Source organism: Oryctolagus cuniculus, chromosome 2, assembly GCF_964237555.1.
Source record: "Oryctolagus cuniculus chromosome 2, mOryCun1.1, whole genome shotgun sequence".
Taxonomy (NCBI): Eukaryota; Metazoa; Chordata; class Mammalia; order Lagomorpha; family Leporidae; genus Oryctolagus; species Oryctolagus cuniculus.
The window spans coordinates 101,956,836-101,982,443 of record NC_091433.1 but is presented as its reverse complement, the minus strand read 5'-3'; the positions used below and the strand labels follow the sequence as shown (position 1 = coordinate 101,982,443).

The 25,608-nt window shown below is 49.0% G+C and overlaps 1 protein-coding gene and 1 long non-coding RNA gene across 12 annotated transcripts in view; one reads left to right on the top strand and one right to left on the bottom strand.

Annotated features, from left to right (window-relative positions):
- ST6GAL2 (ST6 beta-galactoside alpha-2,6-sialyltransferase 2) overlaps nucleotides 1–23,663 on the bottom strand; it is a 76,127-nt gene extending 52,464 nt beyond the window's left edge. Inside the window, exons 1-2 of one of the 11 annotated variants that reach the window (XM_070068693.1) lie at nucleotides 18,710–19,094; nucleotides 11,312–11,466 (exon numbers count right to left, since the gene is read on the bottom strand). The gene's annotated coding sequence lies outside the window, so the exon portion shown is untranslated. Of the gene's footprint in view, nucleotides 1–11,311; nucleotides 11,467–18,709; nucleotides 20,832–20,859; nucleotides 21,072–21,103; nucleotides 21,344–21,809; nucleotides 21,951–22,362; nucleotides 22,747–22,772; nucleotides 22,877–22,962; nucleotides 23,115–23,198; nucleotides 23,363–23,391 lie in introns of those variants that run through there. The other 10 variants (XM_017339285.3, XM_051834815.2, XM_008253020.4 and 7 more) reach the window with 10 other exon arrangements.
- On the top strand, nucleotides 22,079–25,041 carry LOC138848545 (uncharacterized). Its single transcript, XR_011386436.1, has 2 exons — nucleotides 22,079–22,186; nucleotides 24,809–25,041. It is a non-coding gene; the product is annotated as an uncharacterized lncRNA (long non-coding RNA).
- The last annotated feature ends 567 nt before the right edge of the window (nucleotides 25,042–25,608 follow it).

Sequence of the window (25,608 nt, the reverse complement as noted above, 5' to 3'; positions counted from 1 at the left end):
GGTTCTGTGTCTGGATAGTCCTGGCTGTTTCTGTATGAATGAGCTCTGTTGGGGGAAGTCTACTCCAGGATGCCTGACACCCAGGATGCCTGACACCCAGGGAGCACCCAGGGAGCACCCAGGCGATCGTAATGGCACTAAAGAAGCTACGGAGGGCTCCTTTCCTCTCTGTCACGTCCTTATTGCACACATTTATTTATGTGGCTTCAGTTGCACCTGAGGTCCGTGTTCATGCTTAGGCGCTATGCCATGATGTAACAAGTTTGTGGACCCGTGTGTGACATCTGATATTTCAGCTTTGGACGAGGGGAACCGAGGCACAGCGGAGGAAAGCAAATTGCCTGTGTGAGAGACGTGGGACTGCAAGGCAGGCCTGACATTTCTATGAAACGGCTTTCCTCCTCAAAGCCTTGAAGGCGCTGCATTTGATTTGCTTATTCGTTTGTACAGACACTGATTCGTTGGTTGCAAAAGCTGCAACAAAATACATTGTGACTTATGAAATATTTTTTGCAGCCTGCTCAGTTCTGGAAGTGACATTTAATGTCTCTGATTTGCATTTGCATTGGACTCTCTTTACAACAACAGAAGCAACCCTCCCCTTCTGAAGGCTTGCCCCAGCATGAGTGGTAGGAATGACTTCTAGTAAAGACTTACTATGGACAAAGTGTGGTGCCACGCACAGACAATAAACTTGACTTCATTTAAACAAACAGAACAGCCTGTGAGGAAACCTTATTGCCTCTGTTTGTGATGATGACATGAAGGCTCCTTGAGTGTGGGAATCCACAAGACATCAACAGGGCTGGAGTCCTGGGTATGTGACCTGAGCGATCACATAGGACTCCCCTGCTCAGAAGGCCATACTTGGGTCAGTCTGGAAGTTCTCAGTAATTTTCCTTTGACTTTGTATTCTACACAGTGAAGTCAGATGGGCACATGGGAGAATGAAGGCTGTGGGTGAGCAGAGCAGATGCGTGTAATGTGTGTGCAATTCGCATGTCCACTGCCCATTCACATCCAAGCATTCATAATGTCCTGGGAGCCCAGGATTCTGGAGAGGCCACAGGGCATGGAGTTCAGTGAGACTCAAAACACAGACAAGGTAAACACATTCTCTCTGTGATGGGGTGGGTGGGAGGGAATCTGACAGCCCGGAGAGGCCATGTTTTAGAACCAGAACTGGATTCAAAAGATAAAAAAGAAGGCAGTGGAACTTCTAGAAACACAATGACCAAGGACCCTATATTTTTCTTGCTGATGATCCTGCATTAGCCAATCACTTGCACTGAAAATGATGACACGGAAAGCAAGCCCCGCCCTGCTCATCAGCCACCTGAAGGTAGAATATGCGTGAATCAAGAAGTGAAATAAAAGGTAGGTATTACAGAGCAGTGGGTTAACTACCGTGTGAGATGCCCGCATCACATGTCAGAGTGTCTGGTATCAAGTCCCACCTTCGCTGCTGACCCAGTTTCCTGCTTATATCCCTGAGAAGGCAGTGGTTAATGGACCAAGGACCTGGGTCTCTACTACCCACATGGCAGACCCGGCTGGGAGTTTCAGGCTCCTGGTTCGCAGTCTGACCCAGCCCTGGCTGTTGTAGGCATTTCGAGAGTGAACCAGCAGATGGAAGATCTCTCTCTCTCGGTCTCTGTCTCTCCCTCTTTCTCTGTCATTCTGCCTTTCAAATAAATAAATCTTTTGAGATGAAAAGGAGTGAAATAAGAACAGTAGAGTTAGTGTTCAGCAGCTTTTGCCACTATTTGGGTAAGAACAGAAGACATTTGCCTGTGCCAGCCATGAATTTGGGTGATTGCAAAAACGTGCTAAATGTCCTTATGTCTGCATTTAAAATTGTCATTGCCTATGAAAAAAATGTGCAGAGAAATGCATGTAAATAGTTAAACTTTTAATTTTTCTTGATTTAGAAGACTCAAGACAAATCAAGAGAGATGTAGGAGTGGGGGGTGCAATGGAGGAAAATAAAATATTGGAATGGAAAGGCAAAAAAATTTGTTTTAGTACTTCTTTTTTTAAAGATTTTTTTTTGAAATTCAGAGTTACACAGAGAGAAGCAGAGGCAGAGAGAGAGAGAGAGAGAGAGAGTCTTCCATACTATGGTTCACTCCCCAGTTGGCTACAACGGCTGGAGTTGAGCCGATCCGAAGCCAGGATCCAAGAGCTTCTTCCAGGTCTCCCATGTAGGTGCAGGGGCCCAAGCACTTGGGCCATCTTCTACTGCTTTCCCAGGCCATAGCAGAGAGCTAGATCGGAAGTGGAGCAGCCGGGTCTCGAACTGGCACCCACATGAGATGCCGGGACTGCAGGTAGCAGCTTTACCAGCTATGCCACAGCGCCGGCCCCTTGTTTTAGTGCCTTTTAGGGCACCTGTCGCCTGTTTTTTGAACACAGGATCCCAAATTCTAATTTTGCATGCAGTTCCTCAGCCAGGCCTGTGTCACACAACTTGGAAGTGACAGGGTTAGAATCTGAACCCAGATCTTTGCTCTAATACCATTTGAGTTGATCTCCCATTTCCAGCAATGGGTCTCCTAAGTTTCAGAATAGGTTTGTCATTCCTCCGCTGTTGGCCCCTGTGGAGTTTGTTCGTTGTTTATTCCCTTTGCATTTTCTGATTCTTTCCCCACCCCACACTGCTCCTTTCTCCGAATCATTTCAGCTGAGCTTTCTCCATTCACTGAATAAGCATTCACCCTGTGCCAGGAACATCTAACTCAGCTGCAGAAGGTACAGCACCAACGTCCACCGGCTCACAGACAAGGATGGCTAAGTCATTTCTACAAGCCTTAATGAAAGCAAAAAGATGATGAGTTTCATGTGACTTCAGAGTCTGTGTGCATTTCACCACGTCCTTAATTACCTCTCTGGCCCTTGGCTATCCTTCCAGGCAGGTCTAATTTTTAGAAGAAGGAGGGACCAGGAAAGAGCACTTGGCTCCAAGCAGCCTTCAGTTTCAAAGAGGCCTTGTTCTCTGGACACCATGTGTGCACCAGAAGCAGCCGATTAAAATACTGTGTGTTCCGCTGCTTCAGGGGGCTGCAAGTCAGGTAAGCCCCCTGCCAAGGCCTCCCTCCTCTTTCTGCCTCACAGTCTCCCCAGACCACCATCTGGCTTGTAAGTTACATCAGCTCAAAGTCCCCTCAAAGGAAAGAGCAAGAAGGTGATACAAGAGGCAAAACAAGCCAACCAGCCTCCATCGCTTCAGCAGGTCTGTGTCAGCAACCGCCAAAACCATTTGCAAGACATGCGGCCAATTCCGTCCCTCTGACTATTCTATTCCCATCTAACACTAAGAGCAACAGATGCTACCCTTGAGCCCAGTACAGGTGCGCTGTTGGCACTAAAAATGCTCTTTTTCAGGAAAGAACCACACCACTTACTCTTACTGTACAGAGGGAGGAACTGATGCCTAAGTGATGGTTTTCTCTGCTTTGTTAGAACAGAACAAGACGGAGGAGAAAGAGGAGGAGGAGCAGAAAGAGCAACTCTCCCCACAAATGGCCAAGGGGAGATCCTGCAGTCTGAGACCAGTCCATTGACTCCAAGGCCCCATCTCTCCAAAGCTGCCCTCTGCAGTTTACAACGCGTTTCACACGCTGCAGCTCCGTGCCACCCGGATTTCAGACTAAATGTCCGATTCTGACCTCGGTTGCACTGAGAATAAACTTTTCATCGGTCATAAATTTCTGGATCCGGCCATAATAAGCTAAATGTCTGTGCACAAGTCCCGAGGCAGAGACGGCTGCCTCCTGCGGCGCTGCCTGGTGCTCGTGGTGGGCTCCTATGTGCTGGGACACCAGAGCAGGAGAGAGGTGAACAAGATGTGGAAGGGGAGCTACTAACCGGAGACAATGGAGCAGAGAATCCAGCAGGAAATGTCATCGACCCGGGACCTGTGTAGCGTTTGTGGCTTAGGAGACAATGATACTGAGCCGATCTGTTTCTGTCCTTAAGGAAATTTCTAACCTCAGAGGGTGCCTTTCTTCTTTAAGTATCTGCTCCCAAATGTGTTAATGGTGTCCGGAGAGCATGAATCAGGGAGTGCAATAATAATAATAATACTAATAATATTAAACCTTATTAAATTCATTATTCATTGAAGGAGCACCATTATATTTTGCAATGAGTTAGGGGTAAAATGAAAGTAGATGGCAGGGAGCAAATGAAAGAAGTTCCTTTGGTTCAGCAAACAGCTAGGGAAAGAATGTGCTAGCCCCTGGAAAAACAAAGGTAAGTTAGGTAAGAGTGTTTGGTGGGAAGGATCAGGTTGGAGGGGGTTTGGGGTGCAAGATGTGTGCCCCAGGAGATACTGCAGAGCCGGGGAAGGCTGGGAGAGAGCTGTGAACTCACTAGACACCTCTTTCAGGAAGAGAAGGGCGCCTTTCCAACAGGTGCAGCCAACCCACCAGGAAGAGGCAGGAGGCCAGGACTCTGGCGGCTTTTGTGGGCACGGAGCTTGCCTCTCTCCTTGGGATACATTGAGAAGACCCAGGCTGGGGCCAATGTTAGTTTCCTGCAGCAAGCAGAAAACATACCTGTATCTCCTTTCATCTGCCCTGTACTCCCCACCACGGCCACTCCTCCCAAGTCCCAGTAAGTGCACAGAGCGATCCCCTTGGGGTGGGAAGGGGGCTGCCCCACCCAGGGGTGAGGGGAGGTCAGGGCCGACAGTTTAGCAGGTGCAGAGGCCCCCTCCCATGGCATGGGCTCTCTCTGGGCAGCAGGGGGCCTCCAAGCAGTCAGTCAGGCCCTACCAGAACTGGAAAGAACACTGCGGAGGGAAGAAAGGACTTTCAAGTCATCCTCATTAACTTGACTGATGGGGAGGCCTCACTTCGGTGACTCCAGCTCCAAGGCTGATTGGAGAGAAAGGAGATCCTCCCTCCCTCCCTCCCTTGCCTCTCTCCTTCACACCTGCACAGGTGTCCTGCTCCAGGTCAGCTCAGGCCTTGTCCCCTCTGGACAGAAAGCAGGACAGAACTGAGGGCCCTGGCCCCAGGAGACCCTGGACCTTTAAGCCCGAGTGAGAGAGTCCTTGGGGTATTTATTGGTGGCGAGTGTAATGAGGGGGCAACCTACCAGCTCTCTGCTATGGCCTGGGAAAGCAGGGAGATGGCCCAAGTCCTCGGGCCCCAGCACTGTGGAGAAGTTTCCTGCTTCACCTGCTGCGACAGAGCAACACCAGAACACAGCTGAGGTCTCCGTAGCTGGCTGCTGAGGGGAGGCCTCATTCATTTATTTATTTACTTAGGAACCAGGCAGTCCCTGGGGGCGTTGTCAGCCTAGCCACTGCAGCCAGCAATTCCTCTGCCCCCAGAGTGACACCCCCACCCTGGGTCCCCCACTTTTCCCTGGGAGAGAGAGGCCTGGGCCCTGGCACTATTGCCCAGCAGGGCCCCAGCCTTGCCTGCCCAGAGCACCAGGAGGCCTTTCTTTCTGGAAGAGAACAAAGACATCTGTTTGGGTGTGTAAATTGAATGTTTAATAGCAATTCACTCAGAGGGCCCACTGGAATTTCCAATTACCTCGGATATTCATGAAATGCAAACAAGCAAATCCGGCACTCCTTGGTAGAGCCCTATCATTTATTATCAGTGTTCTAGGAAGCCACAAAATTGTATTTACTTTTATTTGTTGGATGTAAGCCTTCCCAAGGAATCACAACTAGTGTTTTTTTTTTTTTGTTTTTTTTTTTTTTTTTTTGACAGGCAGAGTGGACAGTGAGAGAGAGAGACAGAGAGAAAGGTCTTCCTTTGCCGTTGGTTCACCCTCCAATGGCCGCCGCGGCCGGCGCGCTGCGGCCGGCGCACCGCGCTGATCCGATGGCAGGAGCCAGGAGCCAGGTGCTTTTCCTGGTCTCCCATGGGGTGCAGGGCCCAAGCACCTGGGCCATCCTCCACTGCACTCCCTGGCCACAGCAGAGAGCTGGCCTGGAAAAGGGGCAACCGGGACAGAATCCGGCGCCCCAACCGGGACTAGAACCCGGTGTGCCGGCGCCGCAAGGCGGAGGATTAGCCTAGTGAGCCGCGGCGCCGGCCCACAACTAGTTTTTAAAAAAAAACGAAAGAAAATCTAAGAAATAAGCAAAATAGATGGAACCAGCGGTTGAAAGGACACCTGGCCAAGTTCACTCCCTGAAACTTGGGGTTTTCTTGAAACCTGTTCCAGCGCCCAGGGATTGGAGGTTTCCTAAAGAGTACAACTCTGATGTTGACGGGTTGGTTTTAGCACAGGGAAAGGCCTTCCTGGCTGCACCAACATTCTGGGACTTTTCCAACCATATCAATTATCAAAAACCTTGTTGAAGACAACAACATAATTAAAAAGTGCAGAGAACCAACTGGCAATGAAAACCCTATTCAGATGGCATCATCAAGAAACAGCATAATTTCTACTGAATTTCACATTTTAATGTATTACCCCAAATAACAGCAACATCCACCCAGCTCTTAACAGAAGATCAAGGTTTCACATGAAGACAATAACCTTTGGCCCTTGTGGGCCATGTGCTTGTCCTGCAGAGACCAGACAGGCCCTGGCTGGTGGTGGGAACACCATGTGAGGACTTGGATGGGCTAATAGACGGGTCAGGTCCCTCGTAGGATGAGGAAAGGGGGAGTCCATGTTAAAGTGGACAAAATGCTGGCTTCTCCCCAGAAGCTGCCCCGGTGAGACATAAGTGCCTGTTTCGCCCTTTAGAGCTTCTAGTTTTATCCTGAGAATTGCAAGGGAGTAGTCTTCCCTTATTTCTGATTTTTTTTAAAGGTTTCTTTATTTATTTGAAAGTCAGAGTTACACACAGAGAGAAGGAGATGCAGAGAGAGAGAGAGGGATAAAGGTCTTCCATCCACTGTTCCACTCCCCAGATGGCCGCAACGGCCAGAGCTGGGCTGATCCAAAGCCAGGAGCCAGGAGCTTCTTCTGGGTCTCCCATGTGGGTGCAGGGGCCCAAGGACGTGGGCAATCTTCTACTGCTATCCCAGGCCATACCAGAGAGCTGGATCAGAAGTGGAGCAGCCAGTATATGAACCAGCGCCCATATGGGATGCCAGCCCCACAGGTGGCAGCTTCTCCTGCTATGCCACAGCACCGGCCCCTTCTCATGTTTTTTTGTTGCTTGTTGTTGTCGTATCATGAGCGGGCTAGGTAGGATTGCAATTCAGACCCTCTGATGAGTTTTGCCTCTGCCCCCTCATTGCTTGTTATTAATCTGCTCCCCACCCTCAACTTGTGCTTAAAATACCCCCTCTTTGGGGCCAGTGCTGTGGCATAGCAGGTAAAGTTGCCACCTGCAGTGCTGGCATCCCATATGGGCACTGGTTTGAGTCTTGGCTGCTCCACTTCCAATCCAGCTCCCTGCTATGGCCTGGGAAAGCAGAAGATGGCCCAAGTGCTTGGCCACTGCACCTGTGTGGGAGACCTGGAAGAAGCTCCTGGCTCCTGGCTTCGGATCATCCCAGCTCCAGCTGTTGTGGCCATTTGGGGAATGAACCAATGGATAGAAGACCTCTCTCTCTCTCTCTCTCTCTCTCTTGGTCTCTGCCTCTCTGTAACTGCCTTTCAAGTAAAAAAAGAAAAACAAGACTCCTCTGTGACCAGTTTCTCTGTTTTTTCTCCCTTGGAGACCCTCTTCTGATGCTGCGGCAGGTTTCTGACTTAAATAAATCTTGCTTTGTTCACTGTCCTGTCTGCTTGGAAACTCTTCTGTATGAGACAAGAACCAAGGCCGCCTTCCTTGTGGGTTCCCCTCCACAACCAGAGAGAAGAACTTCCGGAGTGCCCTAGGCCACACCCATAGCCACAAAGAGCCAAGGTGCATGAAGCCATTAATATCCACTTAACGTGACTATGAGAGCAGTGCACGAGTATTTCCCTGGGGTGCAGTGAATTCCACCCTTCTCTCCTCACTCCTTGCTGTCCCTGGTATCTAAGGCATGCACAAGTAGAGCAGTGAAATTGTCCATCCAAGGGCTCCACACACGCTTTTCCTTTGTTTTAAACTCCAGTTCATAAACTTTCATGGCATCCCTGCAACGTTTGATTTACCACTGAAAATCACCGAGTGTCCCTAACTTCAACTATACCTGACATTCTAATTTCTGTTCTACTTTGGGTAAAAAGGCCCTTTAAATTAACTGACATGTCCCAGGCATGCCCTCAGCTTTTGTTTTTAAAGATTTATTTACTTATTTGACAGGCAGAGTGACAGAGACAGAGAAAGATCTTCCATTCACTGGTGTACTCCCCAAATGGCCAGAATGAAGTAAGGAGCTAGGAACTCCACTGGGGTCTCCCATGGGGTCTCCCACGGGGTCAGGGGCCCAAGCACTTGGGTCCTCATCTGTTGCTTTTCCAGGCACATGAGCAGGGAGCTGGATGTGAGGTAGAGCAGCTGGGATGCGAACTGGTGCTCCGACACAGGGATGCTTTTGTAGCAAGTGGTGGCTTATCCTGTGTGCCTTATCCTCCTGTGCCACAATGCTGGCCTCATGCCCTCAGCTTTTTTTTTTTTAAGATTTATTTATTTATTTGAAAGGCAGAGTTACACAGAGAGAGGAGAGGCAGAGAGAGAGAGAGAGAGGTCTTCCATCCACTTGTTCACTCCCCAATTAGCCCCAATGGCCAGAGCTGGGCTGCTCTGAAGCCAGGAGCCAGGAGCTTCTTCAGGGTCTCCCACATGGGTGCAGGTTCCCAAGGACTTGGGCCATCTTCTACTGCTTTCCCAGGCCACAGCAGAGAGCTGGATCTGAAGTGGAGCAGCTGGGACTAGAACTGGTGCCTACATGGGATGCCGGCTCTGCAGGTGGTGGCTTTACCCTCTAAGCCACAGCTCAGGCCCCTCCCTCAGCTTTAACCTAATCTTTTGGAAGACTAAAAAATTTCAACAACAACAACAACAAAAACAAGACCAATAAAACAAAATTCTCTTCACAGATGCTGGAGGCTAACGCACAGTGCTCAGTACCCAGGAGGAGGTGAGCCCAGGAAGATCCACATCTACTGTAATGACTGCAGGTGCACGCTGAACCTTGTCCCCGTCCTCAGAAGGTGTCCCTCAGCCCTGTGGCCTACTCCTGCAGGGAGCAATGGCAGAATGAGGTCACCGCCCTGCACCTGACACACACAGGCAAGAGCTGGCGCAGGACCTCCTGCAGCCTCCCGCAGTGAGGCTGGACTGAACGGAGGGTCAAGGTGCTGCATTTATAATTCTTCATGAACAGCTGACATCCTATACTTCTCCTGGTCTACAGTTGCCTTTCCCAAATTTTAACCATCTATTCATAAATGATATTTGGGCAGGTAGAAAAATGTGGCTCACTAGCTACACGGTGGGCCCATTTGCTCAGAGGCAGCTCTATTGTCACAGCAGGTGCAAGATAATGTATGGGGTTCTAATTGTTAGGATGTGTGAATCCCAGTCAGAGTGCTTTTAGAAATTCCCCATGGGCCTCCTACCCAATTCATATACTAATTATTGTCCCTCCCTTCTGAATGCTTCCCTGAAGAACAAAGACACCCAACCACCTTTGTCAGCACTAGGAAAAGAAGTGGGGAATTTCAGCTTTTCTCTCTTGGGCCTTGGGCTCCTGCACCTGTGTGGGAGACCTGGAAGAAGCTCCTGGCTCCTGGCTTCAGAGAAGCCCAGCTCCGGCCGTTGCGGCCAATTGGGGAGTGAACCAGCAGATGTTAAGACCTTTCTCTCTCTCTCCCTGCCTCTCCTTCTCTCTCTGTGTAACTCTGCCTTTCAAATAAATAAATAAATCTTAAAAAAAAAAAAGTGCCACAAAAATCAGCATTGCTAGTGAATGTGTTTCTCCAAAGTGATCAACCGGGATTCTCCAGGATTAGAGAGTGTGTGTACAGAATGGCCCCCTTGGCACATGACCCCTGTCCCTTAGGGTGTCGTTTAAAAGTGGATGGCTATCGGGTGATTGCTGATGTCATAAATAAGAGTGCCAATTGTCAAATCAACACCGGGAGTCACTGTGTACAGGCTCCCCACGTAGGATCTCTGTCCTTAACGTGTTTTACTATGAAACTTAAAAACAACACTACTAGTCAAACAATACCCTATACCTTGTGCGGTTGTTTGAGGTTAGCCTGTTGAAATCCTTGCTTAGTATATACTAAGTTGATCTTCTGTATATGAAGGTAATTGAAAATGAAACTTGATGAAGGGCGGGATGGGAGAGGGAGTGGGAGAGGGGAGGGCCGCGGTAGGGAGGGAGGTTGTGGGGGGGAGCCACAACAATATAAAAGTTGCATAAATAAATAAATAATAAATAAATTTAAAAAGTGGATGGCTAATATTTGTGGAGCTACCTTCATGGAAATTCAACTTGAAGAACAAGTACAATAATCCTGTCTACTTGCTTTTATTTTTAAAAAAAATTAGGTTCAGAGAGTAGACAGCCATCCCTTCAACTCCATTCATTCAACATGCATTTCTGAAGAATTTACTGCAGGCAGCACTAAACTATGGGCTAAGAAGCTGGATACAGTCCCAAGGCTACCAGTAAGGAGCTCCTGATTTTTCAGGGGTGAGGGGCGAGCAGAGTCCATTATCTAAAGTGCAGCAGGGGCAGGCACTGTGGCGCAGTGGGTTAAATCCCTGGCCTGCAGCACCTGCATCCCATATTGGCAACGGTTCTAGTCGCGGCTGCTCCTCTTCCAATCCAGCTCTCTGCTATGGCCTGGGAAAGAAGTGGAAGATGGCCCAAGTCCTTGGGCCCCTGCACCCACATGGGAGACCCGGAAGAAGCTCCTGGCTCCTGGCTTCGGATCGGCTCAGCTCTGGCTGTTGCGGCCATCTAAGGAGTGAACCATTGGATGGAAGACTTCTCTCTCTGTCTCTACCTCTCTCTATAACTCTATCTTTCAAATAAATAAAATAAATCTTTAAAAAAATTTTAAAAAATAAAGTGCAGCAATGGGAAGGTGGAATTATAATGCTTCTCTGTGTGTGTGTGTGTGTGTGTGTGTGTGGCTTGTAACTGGAACTGTGGGGGGCTGGACTGGGAAGTAGGCAGGGGAGAGCACGAGAGAGACCCAGGTTATTGACAGTCTTCATTCTGAAAGTGGATGGATGTGCGGAAGTAGGCACTGGGCGCTGGGCCCCAAGTCAGCAGCACACAACATCCCAACACCTGCAGATGGAGTTCTGTGTACAAGGGGGCACCAGCGTCAGAGGGGACGCCAGGGAATCATGCTGAGGGTCTGCAAAGATGGCTGCCAATGTGGAGAACAGAAAGATGTGCAGAGGACGGCAAAGTGGACAGGCGCTCACCAAATGAATGCACCAAGCTCCTTCGGCAGCAACAGTGCGCGGCTTCCACTCAATGTTTCCTTTAAAAACAGTATCACACTCTCTGGAAGCCGAAGCCCAAGAAACACGCTGTCCTCCAGAAGCTGTAAATGTCACTGTCCCCATTACAGGAGAGTCTGTGGAAAAGCACAGGTGACATCCTCAACAGATTTGCAAGCCAGTTAAATAGCACGCGCCCAAGGCGCACAGCTGGGAAGCCAGGGCTTGCAGTAGCAAATAACAGAGGCAGCCTCCTCTTCAAGGGACAGAAACCCAAACACAGGAGCCTTGATGCTGTGAAAGTTTTGGCTACCAAACACGCTGCTCCAAACCAAATGGCGTGGGATGTGAGCGGACTTCTTTGGCTTCAGGAAAACCCTGAATGTCTATAACACAATCTGAGTACATCTGATCTTTATTAAGCAGTCTACCTGTCGTCCTTTTCACTTCTTTACTTCGCATTTGTGTTCTCTCTTTTTCTTTTAAGAGTTGTCTGTTGGACAGAGAGAGACCAGGAGTTTGGAACTCCGTGCAGGTCTCCCGCCTAGATGGCAGTGCCCAAGCACTCGGGCCATCTTCTACTGCCTTCCCAGGAATGTGCATCAGAAGTGGAGTGGCTGGGACTTGAACTGCTGCTCCAGTATGGGATGCCAGCAGCACAAGCAATGGCTTAACCCACTGCATCAAAACGCCGCAAAACGCCGGCCTTCTTCTTTCTTGCCACTGAATTTTAGGTGATCGCTCTACCTTTCTATTGGTTTTTATTTTTTTTTATTTATTTTATTTTTTTATTTTTGACAGGCAGAGTGGACAGTGACAGAGAGAGAAAGAGAGAAAGGTCTTCCTTTTGCCGTTGGTTCACCCTCCAATGGCCGCCGCGGTTGGCACGCTGCGGCCGGCGCACCATGCTTATCCGATGGCAGGAGCCAGGTACTTATCCTGGTCTCCCATGGGGTGCAGGGCCCAAGTACTTGGGCCATCCTCCACTGTACTCCCGGGCCACAGCAGAGAGCTGGCCTGGAAGAGGGGCAACCAGCACAGAATCCGGCACCCCAACCGGGACTAGAACCCAGTGTGCCGGCGCCGCAAGGCGGAGGATTAGCCTAGTGAGCCGCGGCGCCTGCTCTATTGGTTTTTATGCTTTGGTGTTAAGTATGCTGGCCCAGCACACTCCAATTACAAGCCAGGCAACCAGTGAGCTATGGGACAGGCCTAGGCTGGGTTTTCAGATTTTCATTATTTCAAATTTCAGCATACAGGTACAATAGATCTATGAGGACAAAAATCCCTAAGAATCTGTATGACGTTAATCTTGCATGTCATGCTGGCTTTTTCTGTGAAAGAATTCTTCTAAAACATCTCCCAAGAGAGTGTATTATGTAAAGCAGCTTCTAGAACCATCCATTTGTCAGTGTCCACTGCAATATTAAATTATTCAAATTCACACATCAGAATTTGCCAAATGAAAGTAAATTCCTTTAGTAAAGCAAATGAAATTAAATTCCATTAGTCAAGTAAATTTCAGTTTTGAAGTGTTTTCCTTATAAATATTATATGTCCAGCATTATTTTAATAAACTGACATATATAAAAATGTCTTCAAGATTTAGAGCATAATGTACTAGCTTTCAATATATTTTACAATACATTTTTGATTCTGTGGTTGTAGTCGATTGAAAGAATGATCTACAGCACTCAACAATTTTATGCTACTCAATGCAGAGTTCTTAATACCAAAACACACTTCACACAGCCTGAAAGTTTCCGTGCTGAACAAATATCAACCATTTGTACTTTAACAGCACATCAGTGTCTCTTTCCTGGGTACCTTTGCCTTAATTCTAGAAAAATAGACTAAATTGTTTAAAAGTTATTTTGTTTAAACTTTAATGTGAGCTGGTGACACTAATGTAGTCTATTCTCTTAGGGAATCGGGAGAGTGGTTACTCTTGGGTGGAGACAGTGACCGAGAAGGGGCACAAGCAGGGTTTCTCGGGTGCTAGTAATAATGTATTTCTTGATCAGCTAGTTACACCAGAAATGTGTGGCTTACGGAAATCCATCAAACTGTACATCCAAGATCTATTTGCGCAGGTGGCATTGGCAGAGGATTTCGTTAATTTTTCCACGCAGCCATCTTCACAGTGGTCAAGAAAACACGCTGGTGAACTCACTGCCTCCTAGCCAGAGTAAGTCTGACCTCTGGACCCAGGGCCCACCACACCACGTGGGCACAAGACACGCAGGACGCACACAGGCATGTTCAGAAAGTAATGAAAACGGAGCTCAGGTCTCCAGTCTTTTTGAGGGAAAAATACGTGATAGACGGGAGAAGCTGAGAACGACGTCCTTTTTAGTGCTCTTCCCTCCCAGCGAATTGCACCTGCTACTGTGCACTTCTGGCTTAGGGATTATCAGGGAAAGGCATTCCCCTGGCCGGTTTTGCATGTGTTAGGAAAATCTCTTCTACCATATTTAATTTGCAAGCTGGGGGCATGCTTGCTTCTCTGAGCTCTCAGAAGGTACTTGGGGGATATTATTCTGCCATAATCTTTTGTACTTGAAGTTGATGGAATCTATTTTTTAAGTATTTATTTATTTGAAAGGCAGAGTTTCAGGGACAGACAGAGACAGACAGATCTTTCATCTGCTGATTCCTTTCCCAACGTGGCTGCAGTGACCAGGGCTGGGCCAGGCTGAAGCCAGGAGCCAGGAGCTTCATCTTGGTCTCCATGTGAGTACAGGGGCCCAAGCACTTGGGCCATCCTCCACTGCTTTTCCTAGGCCATTAGCAGGGAGCTGGATTGGAAGTGGAGCAGCCAGGACTCAAACTGGTCCAAGCCGGCGTCACAGATGGTGGTTTTACACCCTATGCCACAACGTCGGCCCCGAAGTTGACGGAATTTGTTAAGTAAGTATACATGGAGCAGCAGGAACACTGTCACAAGAAAGTAAATGCGGAGAGAGAGAGAGAGAGAGAGAGAACAGGCTTGATGGCCTTCGGGTTCGAGAGAGACAGAGAGAGAGAGAACAGGCTTGATGGCCTTTGGGTTCGAGAGAGAGAGAGAGAGAGAGCGAGCAGGCTTGATGGCCTTCGGGTTCCAGTCCAGTCTTACCCAGAGGCATCACTTACCTGAACACCTGTGTGCTCACCACGTTTGTGACCGGGAGGTTCTCCTGGTTGCAGTATCCATCTCCCATTCTGCAACCACAAGCCACGGGGCCCACATACAGTCACCATTTTCCCCACCCTAGACACTGTCCGTACCAATGAAGAAAACAGTATTTAGAAATACACACTGACCACGCTAGGCAGCTTAACCTTATCTCTCAAGAAAGATTTGCTGAGCAACGGCACAGGATAAATGAGAGCAGTGCTTAACTACCTTGTTACACTGCCAGTCCTTGTTTTCTTCCAATGCTGCAAAGAAATAAACTCGATTTCTCCCCAAGCCCCAGTTTGGACTTACTCTCACCACAGAGAACATGCAAGCTCCTGGGAAATCTATACTCTGGGAGGCAAACTGACCAACGTAGGTACGCCTTTCAGTACAGCAAGGAACGAGTGTCCTCCAAGCAAAGTCCTCTTTCTGGGTTGAGCAGGGACCCAGAGGACAACTCCCAGGCCACATGGCTGACCACAAGGAACATTCAGGGGCCGCTGCTTCGGCGCCCCAGGGACGCGATAACTCCCAAACCAAATGTGCACGCCACTGGCAGGATCACTCCACATTCCTACATCAGAAACTCGCCTGTCATTTTTCATGCAATATGAAAGTACAAGATTCATTCAATTAAGTGAGAGACTGACCCACATGGAAATTTGGGGTTAGGTGAGTTAGTTTAATTTTGCCAATAGAATACACACATGCTACACTTGATTATATTCCTGGTGTTCTGCATTGTAATTATAGTATATAATTATATATTTCTATACAATTATAATTGGGTTATATATTCCAAGGTCCTGTGGCTCAGGATTCTTTTAACTACGCCTTCAGGGGCATATTACGCAATATAGTCTGAAGCTTTTCTTCTACCACTTCTGGTTTTACACCTAATGCTGTACTTAAAAGTCATGTGACAGAATTGGAAAAACTCCAAACCAAAAATATGAACTTTGCTTTCTCGGTGGGAATATGAGACAGTGACACGTAGGTTGTTCCTATGGTATGACCACGGTATGTTTCAACTCTGTGGTGCAAAGTGTAGAATGAGAATAAGAGTATTTAGCTTTTTATTTTCTTTATTTAAGAAGCAATCACAGGGGCCGACGCTGTGGCGAAGTGGGTAAAGCCACCGCCTGCAGTGTTGGCATCCCATATGGGCACTAGCTCAAGTCCTGGCCGCTCCTCCTCCCACGCAGCTCTCTGCTAGGGCAGAGATGAGGATGGCCCAACTCCTTGGGCCCCTGCACTTGCATGGGAGATCTGGAAGAAGCTCCTGGCTCCTGGCTTGGGATCTGTGCAGCTCCAGCCATTGTTGGCTTTTGGGGAGTGAACCAGCAGATAGAAGACCTCTCTCTCTCTCTCTCTCTCTCTCTGCTTCTGCTTCTCTTTGTAACTCTTTCAAATAAATAGCTAAATCTTTTAAAAAAGAAGAAGAAGAAGCAATCACATTGCTTTAAAGCACACATCCTGGACATTTTCCTGTACTATCAAGTCATTTTTTTAAACTCTTTCACCTTAAGTGGTTAATGCAGTAATTAATTAATGGAACCTGGCTGGCGCCGCGGCTCAATAGGCTAATCCTTCGCCTTGAGGCTCTGGCACACCAGGTTCTGTCGCGGTCGGGGCGCTGGACTCTGTCCCGGTTGCCCCTCTTCCAGGCCAGCTCTCTGCCATGGCCCGGGAGTGCAGTGGAGGATGGCCCAAGTGCTTGGGCCCTGCACCCCATGGGAGACCAGGAGAAGCACCTGGCTCCTGCCTTCGGATCAGCGCGATGCACCGGCCATTGGAGGATAAACCAACGGCAAAGGAAGACCTTTCTCTCTGTCTCTCTCTCTCCCTGTCCACTCTGCCTGTCAAAAAAAAAAAAAAAAAAAAAAAGAAAGAAAAAATTAATGGAACCCTCTGAATATTATTATAATGCACCAAGGACAATCAGACCTCGGTATTGACAGAGGAATTCTTCCAGGACCCCAATGGATACCAACAGCACAGGTGCACCGGTCATTTATTTGCATAGAATTTGCATAGAACCTACGCACACCATGCCTGTGAAATCACCTCTACACTACTTACAGTACCTCATACAAGGAAAACACTATGTAAATAGTTGTTACAGTGTATTGTACAAATGCAAAATCTATTCAATATAGATAATAATATTTTTTCCAAATATTTCCCATCTGCAGTTGGTTGGATCCATGGATGTGAAAACCATGGATACAGAGTCAATGGTACTCACTCAGGCTGAGAACTTCATTAACTCAACCCTCCCAGGTACTAATTTTTAACATAAGGCAGAAGAGGATGCTTTTTTTTTTTTTAACTACACAGTGACCCAAAAGGGAGAAAGTGTCCTTTGACAAATGAAAATTATAACCTACCTACACATGGTGCACATATATTAATCTATTTTTAAAAGGAAACCAGGTTGCACTTGTCCAGCACCCACTTACTCATCAATTATTCAAAAACTTACCTAAGGATCTAGAGGATAGAACAGTTTAGAAAATGAAAATTTCACCTTCTCTCTATAGAGATGAGAGGGCGCCGTGTCCCAGGGAAACCGTGACCTGTTCTCCAGGAAGGCCCGAGTCACCTAGGCGTCGGAGTGGCCTGAGACATGGCAGGCAGCTCAGTCTCAGGAGTCCGGTGGGCAGCCCTGGGCCAGTCCCCCTGGACGCTCAGCTGGAGGTCGCTCTGCTCTCGGGAGTTAATCTCCACAGTTAAAGTCACCTCTCCAGCCAGCGGCTGCCATCACATTTTCAAATACGCACACTACACACTCAACCACAGAAACACACATACATAAAAGCAAACTTTCCATATATGTGCCCTGCAGAATACCTTCAGAGCAAAATTTAAACTCTGAACAATTTTTACTTGCACCCCATAACCCACATGGAATATGGAACATGCAACTCTCTCGGAGATAAGCAATGCTGGAGGAAGGATGTTCTTCTCCCAGTCTGATCTTGTTCAACCACTGTGAATCCCAACAACTAATGTTCAGGTTTCCTAACTCAAGGTCCCACGCTTTTAAAAGTCAGTCCTGTGGCTGCTGCTGTGGTGTAGCGGGTAAAGCCACCGCCTGCAGTGCCGGCATCCCATATGGGCGCCGGGTCGGGTCCTGGCTGTTCCACTTCTGAATCAGCTTTCTATGGCCTGGGAAACAGTGGAAGATGGCACTGGCCCTTGGGCCCCTGCACCCGCATGGGAGACCTGGAAGAAGCTCCTGGTACCTGGCTTCAGATTGGCGAAGCTCCAGCTGTTGTGGCCATCTGGGGAGCGAACCAGTGGATGGAAGACCTTTCTCTCTGTCATCTGCCTCTGCCTCTCTATAACTCTGCTTTTCAAATAAATAAATAAATCTTTAAAAAAGAGACAATCCTCTTTTTCATATGGAGATTTCTAATGGAATAGATTTTTCCCAGATTTAAAATAGAACTTACATAGCAAGATTCCTCTTCATTTGATCATACACTTATTTTGTAATTGGGTTAACTCTAGCACTTAGAAAACAAGTGCAACTGTACGTTTTTCCTACCCATTTGTGGCCAGTAGTATAAATATAGTTTGTCAGCACATAGCAGTGTTCTTACATTTCAGAAAAGTCCCCCTTACATTTTCAAGAAGTTACTTTTCACATTTATTTCTGAATAGTGAAAGCCATTAGATTATCTAAGAGATTCACTCTTCCCCAAATTTAATTTACAGCTAAGTCATTTTAGGAATTGCAACAATTACCAAAATGCAAAAACCTCTACTTGAAAAATCTGTATAATCTGAAAACGGAAAACCAATTGTTTTAAATTGAATCAGGCATTTTCCCTCTCAGGGTCAAAGCGTGGAAGCAGCTTGGAGTAGAACTTAATGTGTGAATTATAAACTCCCGAAAATAGAGGCTGCTCATCAAGATCCGGCAGGGTTTTTCTTGATGGCATATTCTCTGATGCTTTAGCCAGTATATTTCTAAATGTCCCAGGAGACTGCTTTCTGAGCCCGCTCACTTCACCAACCCAATAACTCAAAGCAGGCGGATAATTCCCTTGAATCTTAGCCTACATTTTCCCTTGGAAATTTCATGTGATATGACACCCTCCATTCCAGCCAGAATTTCATTCTAATACTGACTGCCTGGATTTCCAAATGCCGTGGCCCACTTTTAAGTGGTGGGGTAAGCCTTTCTTCTGCTCCCAGGTTCTGATACATACACGCTTTCTGTCCACAGGGCTCCCTTCCGTCATTCACGTCCTCGGCCGAGGAGTTGGTCTCTGTCCACATCTGGCGAGACACAACAATGGAGTAACCCCCACTGCTCTGTTGAGTGCGCTGTAGTCTAACAACTCAGACTCCAGACACCAAATCCAGACTCAATCCCAGGTCTGCCAAGGCACTTCACCTTTCTGAGGCTTCCTCTTCTCATTTGTGAAATGGGGATGATACTAACACCTGCCAGGGTTGTGGTTAAAGTGCACTTTGACCATCCATGTAAAGTAAATGGCAGGGTGTGGTGCACAGTACTTGCCCATCAGTTGCTATCATTCTTCTTTGAATTACTTAACTCTTTCCTGGGGCTGCCTAGGAATAAGCTTGTAAGTATGTCAGGATATATTATTACCAATTTTAAGGAACCCCAGCACCAGAAAACATCTTGGAGAGGACTTGATCTAAGTTTCCTTTCATCGCCCTGAAAACAGAGCTCTGGCGCAGGCCAAGATTCATTGGTCATTGCAAGGGCACTGGCCAGCAGCTCTCCTTGCTGCTTTGCTCTCTAAGAAGGTCCATGCAAAGCAATAAATCCAGCCATCACACTGTTAGTGATTTCAAGTCCATGCACGGCTTGAATTCAGAATTCTTTCCTACTGAAGACCCCAGGGCTGGCAGAAGCAGGAAGGGCACAGAACAACTCTTAGAGGGTGTTACCCCAGACAGGGCAGCATGCATCCAAGTCACTGCCATCAGCAGCAGAATTCCTCCCCCAAACCAGACCAGCCAGGAACTGGAAGATGACCGAGACATGACAGCAACATGACAACAGCGAGGACTTGGCTTCTACCAAGTGGCAGGGCTAGGACTGATGTTGGTGCTGAACCAGACCATCATCTCCTGTGCAAACTTAGGACTACCAGGTTCACATCTCTCGCCCTTTAAAACTATTTCACCCATAGGGTAGGTTCCAAGTACATTGTTTGAATTGTAAGCATGCTCCATCAATATGGAAACCAAGATGGGGCGGGGTGGGGTGGAGAGTTTCAGATCAGTGTAGATACCAGGTTTGTTCAGAGGTGGAATACATCTCTAACTCTCCAGCACTTCTGCCTCTGCGTGGTGCAGGTACCAGCGGTTCACACACAAACCTCTCCAAGTAGCAAGGAAGACTTCCAGAAAAACCGCAGCCTCTGTGAAACTGAAAGTGTGAAAATCCATTCCTGGGAGCTCATCTTCCATGGCCCATCCAGTCCTGGCCCCGATGTCAGCAGCTGGGGTTTACCACTGAAAACGTCTCTGTAAATATGCACCTGCCCTTCGCTGATTCCAAAACCAGGACCCCAGTCCCTGTAATCACCTCTTTTACAGTCATTTGTGAATTTCATCCCAGAGTTCTCTTTAAAAGGATGAGCTTTCAACTTTCAATGATGAAAAACATCAAAATTTAACATACACCTTACCAGGAGGACACCATCTGTTGAATAAAGTACTTAATTCTGTTTAAGCAACTACATTTTAAGCTCATATGAAAGCAGATCCAGAAAGGGTAAAAACATCATTGACAGAGAATAACACAATATACTTAAAGAAAAAAAAAACTACATCTAAAAGACTATCTTTATTATCACACATAAGACGTTTTTATTCAAAATATCAGGAAAGATGCAGCAAACCCACAAATTAATTAAGCTTCCCAGAGGACAAGTATCTCCAAGTACTTATAAAGCAATTCATCATTTATTTACCCAAGCAGGAGGTGCAGAAGCGTAAGAATGAGAAGGCAAGCACTTGAGAAATGCTTGGACAAATTCTAGACCTAGAAGATAAAATTTCAGTTGGCATATCACACGTTGAAGTCAGCTCAGAAAGAAAAGAGCCCACAAACCAGCATGTGCATGAATTTCTCAGCAGTCCTTCAACTGCTTAATTAATCTCGCTGGCCAGCGTGGCCCCAACCTCCTAGATTCAACATGGGTTCCCACCTCAGAATATTATCCTCATCAGAAACGGAACATAGATGATCGATTTCCTTCCCCCCGCCTAGTGTCATTCACATATTTTCAATTGTTACATTATTTCACCTTGCAATTATCCGGTCTATATATCCTCAATTCTTTACTTCATAGCTACATGCACCACATAATAAACTCACCAAACACTGGTTTCTGATCTCCAGGAACAGTCTCCACCTTTCTTCTAAACTCCGAAAGCTCGGAAGCCTACTATGAGCAAATGTTCCAATCACAATTTCTACAAGAGACTGAGCTGCAAACTCCAGATGCGTCAACCACACCCAACCAAAAACGCAAGACACTACTATGCACACCTATTGCAAAAAGGAGTGGACCAAGAACCCGGTCTTTTATAATCTCACTGTGAAACTCAAGGCAACCCACCTATTTATTTTAGGCTTTTCTCCATGTTGACCACAATATCCAGTCACCACTACAGCATTAGTACAACTAGCAAGGCGACTAGGGCTGTAAAAAATTCTATTTGTCAGTTCCAGAAAAATAATGGGGTGGGGGGAAGAGGAATGGATGGAGATTGGTTCAAGGCCACACATCGTGTTTCCCTTTCAAAGTAGTGCTAACCCTGAACCTGCGGCAGCAGGAAGACATATAACACAGCACTTTATTGGAATTCTTTCTCAGTCATAAATTATATTTCAAAATGGCCCAAAAAATGTCTATCAGAATTTAAAAAAAAAAAACTGAAGGTATCAAGTAACCCACAAGGGGCTTATTTTTTTTTTTTTTTTAAAGTGCAGAAAGTACTTTCAACCCAAAATGTGTGGCAAGCCCGCCAAGGACTCCCGCGCGCAAACAGATGGTCTCCGGCGTGGAAGGCCAGCCAGCCCCCTTCGCGGTCGGACCGCACAAGTCCAGGAGACCTCGGCTGCCTGCCCCTAATAAGGTTTGCCTCTCACCAAGTTGTCAGCAGGTCACCTCTCATCCCCAAACAAAACAAAACAAAACAGACGACAGGTCCCCCCCTCCCCCGCCCCCCATGCAAGCAAGCATTGTTTTCCCCACCAAAAGTGCTTCTCAGATTACAAAGCGGCTTCCAGAAAGTTTCAGTTCTACAAAACAAATACCGTACCGGGAGAATAGACCTGGAAGGCAACCGCAAAAAGTCTCATTTAAATTCCTGGAAAGCACAGCCTCTCCAAAAGGGACTATTCAGCTCGCTTTAGAAGGCATCCCTCGCCGCGAACCACGAGTTTTTCACTCTGTCCCCTAGCGCCGACACCATCAAATCCAGACGACGAGGAAGGACTAACCCGGGACGCAAGAACCCATCAAATGACCACGCTGCTCACAGAGGGAAGTCAGACAGGCCACAAGCGGAGTTTTCTGCCCAGGGCAGAACAAGAGACACCAGGTCTCGGTTCCTACTGCCGCTAGCCACGAGAGCCACAGAGCATCAGAAATCAAGGGCAAACTGGAAACCCCAAGAAGTGCAGTTTTGTGTTGAGGGTAAGTTGAAGAAAGGTGATGAAAAAAAAAATCTTCACTCCCTTCCAAAGTCAAAATAGCTGAGTTCCCCCAGCACAGCTCAGGCTCCCTGTCACCGAGCCTAACTCCTCGTAGAGCAGCGCACAGGCTGCGGAGACAGCGAGGAAAGCGTTGCCCACCCTGCCCGCCTCCCTTACCTGCCGTCTGCCCACGCCGCGCCCCGAAGCGCACAGCACCGCTGTGCTCCGCGCTCCCCCGGGCCGCGCCGCGCCGCGAGTGGGAGACGTGCGTGTCACATTTTATTCCCCGGCAAGCCAGCCGCTCGCTCGGGCGCGCGCACTCTCACGGACGCCCTCTGGAGCAGGGACAACCCCCCGCCCCGGTGGGGGGCGCCGCGGAAGTTGGGGGCTGCAGACTCCCTCCGAGCTCGCGGCTCCGGTCCTGCTGCCAGCGACCCCGCGCTCGCGTCCCGGGCGCCCAGCGGGATCAGTCCCCCGAGCCGAGGCTGCTCCGCACAGCCGGCAGCTGCAGGCGCGGGCGGCGGGGCGCGGCGGGCGGCTCGGCCTCGGAGCCGGCGCGGGGCTGCGCTCTGCCCGGTGCCGCGCACCTCATTGTTCCTGGCATCGGCGGCGGCGCGGGCGGCTGGAGGGACCAAGGCCCCCCAGCTCCGGGACAAGGCGGCGGCTCCCGGCCTGGGCGCGGAGGCTGTGCCGCGCCCCGCCCCCAAGCTGCGCGCACCCCCTCGCCCTCCCCTCCCCCGTCGTCTCCAGCCTCCCCCCCTCCTGGCCTGGGCTCACCTAGCGGGTGGGCAGCGGGCACTGGGAAGTTGCACTGCCCCCCTCCCCGCGCCCTGGGCCCGACAGCTCGGACCGCGGGCGAGCGCAGGCGGGGCGCCCCCCGGCTACGCGCCGAGCCCTGCCTCTTGCGGAGAGTGATTGCAGACTTGGGCTGCGTGGGGCGGCGCGGTTACCTAAAAAGGCATGTTTCTCCCCAGCCGCCGCCTCCACCCACCCCTAGTTCCTCCGTGGGTTACCTGCACAGCCCCTGCCTGGCACCGCGCCTAGCACCCGAGTACCACTGGAGTCCCCGCTGGCAGCTGGGATGCAGGAATGCGAACGGGCTGTGTATAGAGGGGAGGAGAGCCCGGGAGCCTGGACCCGCGGAAGTCAGTCTTTGTGTCCCCAGCTCCAACACACACCCTCCCACAGCTTCCAAGGCCCGGCTACCTGCGCGCCAGGCAGCGCCCAGGAGGCGGCCGGGCGGGGCGCGGGGCAGCACAGCATCCTCCCCGGCCCGCTCTCTCCCTTTGTTCCACCAAGCTCGCCCTGCTCCGCGCTGCCTCCGGGCCCTCGCTCGCGGGAGCTTCTCCACGGCGTCCGAGGATTGAAGATGGACCCGGGAGCGGGCCACCTTCCACTTGGGAAAGGCCGTGCGCCAAGCTCGGCGATGGAGCTCCAGGGAGGCCCCCACCTTCCCACCCCTCCCCACTGCTGGCCTCCAGCCCGGAGAGGGACAGGAAAGTTCTGTGGGCTGAGCCACCCAGGGCTGCCCGCGGGGCACGTGGTGAACCAGCGCCCCGGGCCGGGCAGCTGGAGCCCGCGGGCGGGGCCGTGGCGTGCGGCGGATCGGGTGTCAGTCTGCTTGCGCGCGGAATGCGCATTTGTCACCGTTGGACTCCGTATTTTCTCGAGGTAGTGGCAGCTGGTCTTGGGACCCGAGCTCGCGCCGTTCTTTGTTAGCTGGTAAACGCGCTCCTCTGAACTTGGGCACGTGCGCACGGTCCTCTTCCGGGCCTCAGAGCGCTGCCGTTCGGGTTTGAGGGGCGGGGGGCAGGGGAGCCAGGTTGGGCTGGGTGATATTCCAAGCCTTGGCTATCCCAGAGGGACTGAAGTAGGTCACCCGCCACCCTCGGTCCCCCGCAGAACGCTCGTTTCGGTGACACGGATCCTTCCCTGAACGCGCTGTTTAAAAATCCCCGAGAACGTTCCTTTAACTCATTGGGGCTTTTTAGACGAGGACAATTGCTTATCCAATTCAATCAGCTTGCATTCAGAGCCTACTATGCGCTCCGGAATACCGGCTCCGAAGTGGGCGAACTTCCTCAGGGAGTTCCCAGGAAAATCAGAACAGCACTGGAATTCAACGGAAACCGACGAGTGAAAGTCACTGGGCTCCATCTCAAGTGTGGGCTGACAACGCTCAGCATTTCCCCAGTTGTGTTAACGTTTCTGACACTTGGAATTTGCAGAACTGCCCGCGGAAACAGTGTGTGTCTAAACAGAACTAGAGACCACAATCATGAAATACAGTAAAAGTCCCCCATACACACACACACACACACACACACACACCTAATGGAAACCTGCAGCTAGAGGGGCGGGGGTGTGCAAGCTGCCGGAAGTCCCTACCCTTACCTCAGAGGGGCCTTGAGCCCTTCTTAAGCTCTCAGGGCCCCCTCTCGCCTTCTGCAGAGTGGCTTCCAACAGTACTTAGCTTCCAGGTTTGCTGTGGGAAGCATATACAGTGTATTAAAAGGGTCTCTTGGGGCCAGCAATGTGTCCTACCGGGTAAAGCCGCTGCCTGCAGTGCTGGCATCCCATATGGGCGCCGGTTCGAGTCCTGGCTGCTCCTCTTCCCATCCAGCTCTCTGCTATGGCCTGGGAAAGCAGTAGAAGATGGCACAAGTCCTTAGGCCCCCTCATCCATGTGGGAGACCCAGAAGAAGCTCCTGGTTCCTGGCTTCGGATCGGCGCAGCTCCAGGCGTTGCAGCCTATTGGGGAGTGAACCAGCAGATGGAAGATCTCTCTCTCTCTCTCTCTGCATTTCCTCTCTGCGTAATTCTGACTTTCAAATAAATAAATCTTTTTATTTTTAAGTGTTTCTCCTAGTGCTGTAAAGTGGGTATCTAGCAGATTTCCTTATCCGTAAGAGACTGGTCATGCTTACAACACTTTACCTTGAAATTTAAAACAATGCATTTTCACACTTCTTATGGTGTATGTGTGTTCTATATACTTTCTGTTCCCTTTTGCATAAATGCTGCAACAGTTGATGTCTTCAGTACCTTAAATACATTTTAATGAGTTAAAGAAGAGAGGCCAAACGATTAACTGTATGCTTGTAGAAAAACTACCACCTTAAGACAAATATGCTGTTGCAAAATTCCAGGTAGAGTGTGTGTATTATTAATAGTCAAGGTGGTCAATGCAGGGGGCTGGGGCCTAAAATGACTTAATCTATTGCTTCCTAAGGAAATCAAAAAGCCACTTGATAAACCTAAGAAAACAAGACAGAAGAGTGTTTCTGTCAAATGTAAAGGTAAACAAAATATTTGACATCTTTTATTTTAATTGCTCGCAGGAACCCTAAATAGGAGATTATTTATTGTAGGCCTATAGGTTCGTGAGAAATTCATGAAATACAAAATAAAAAAACAACAGCA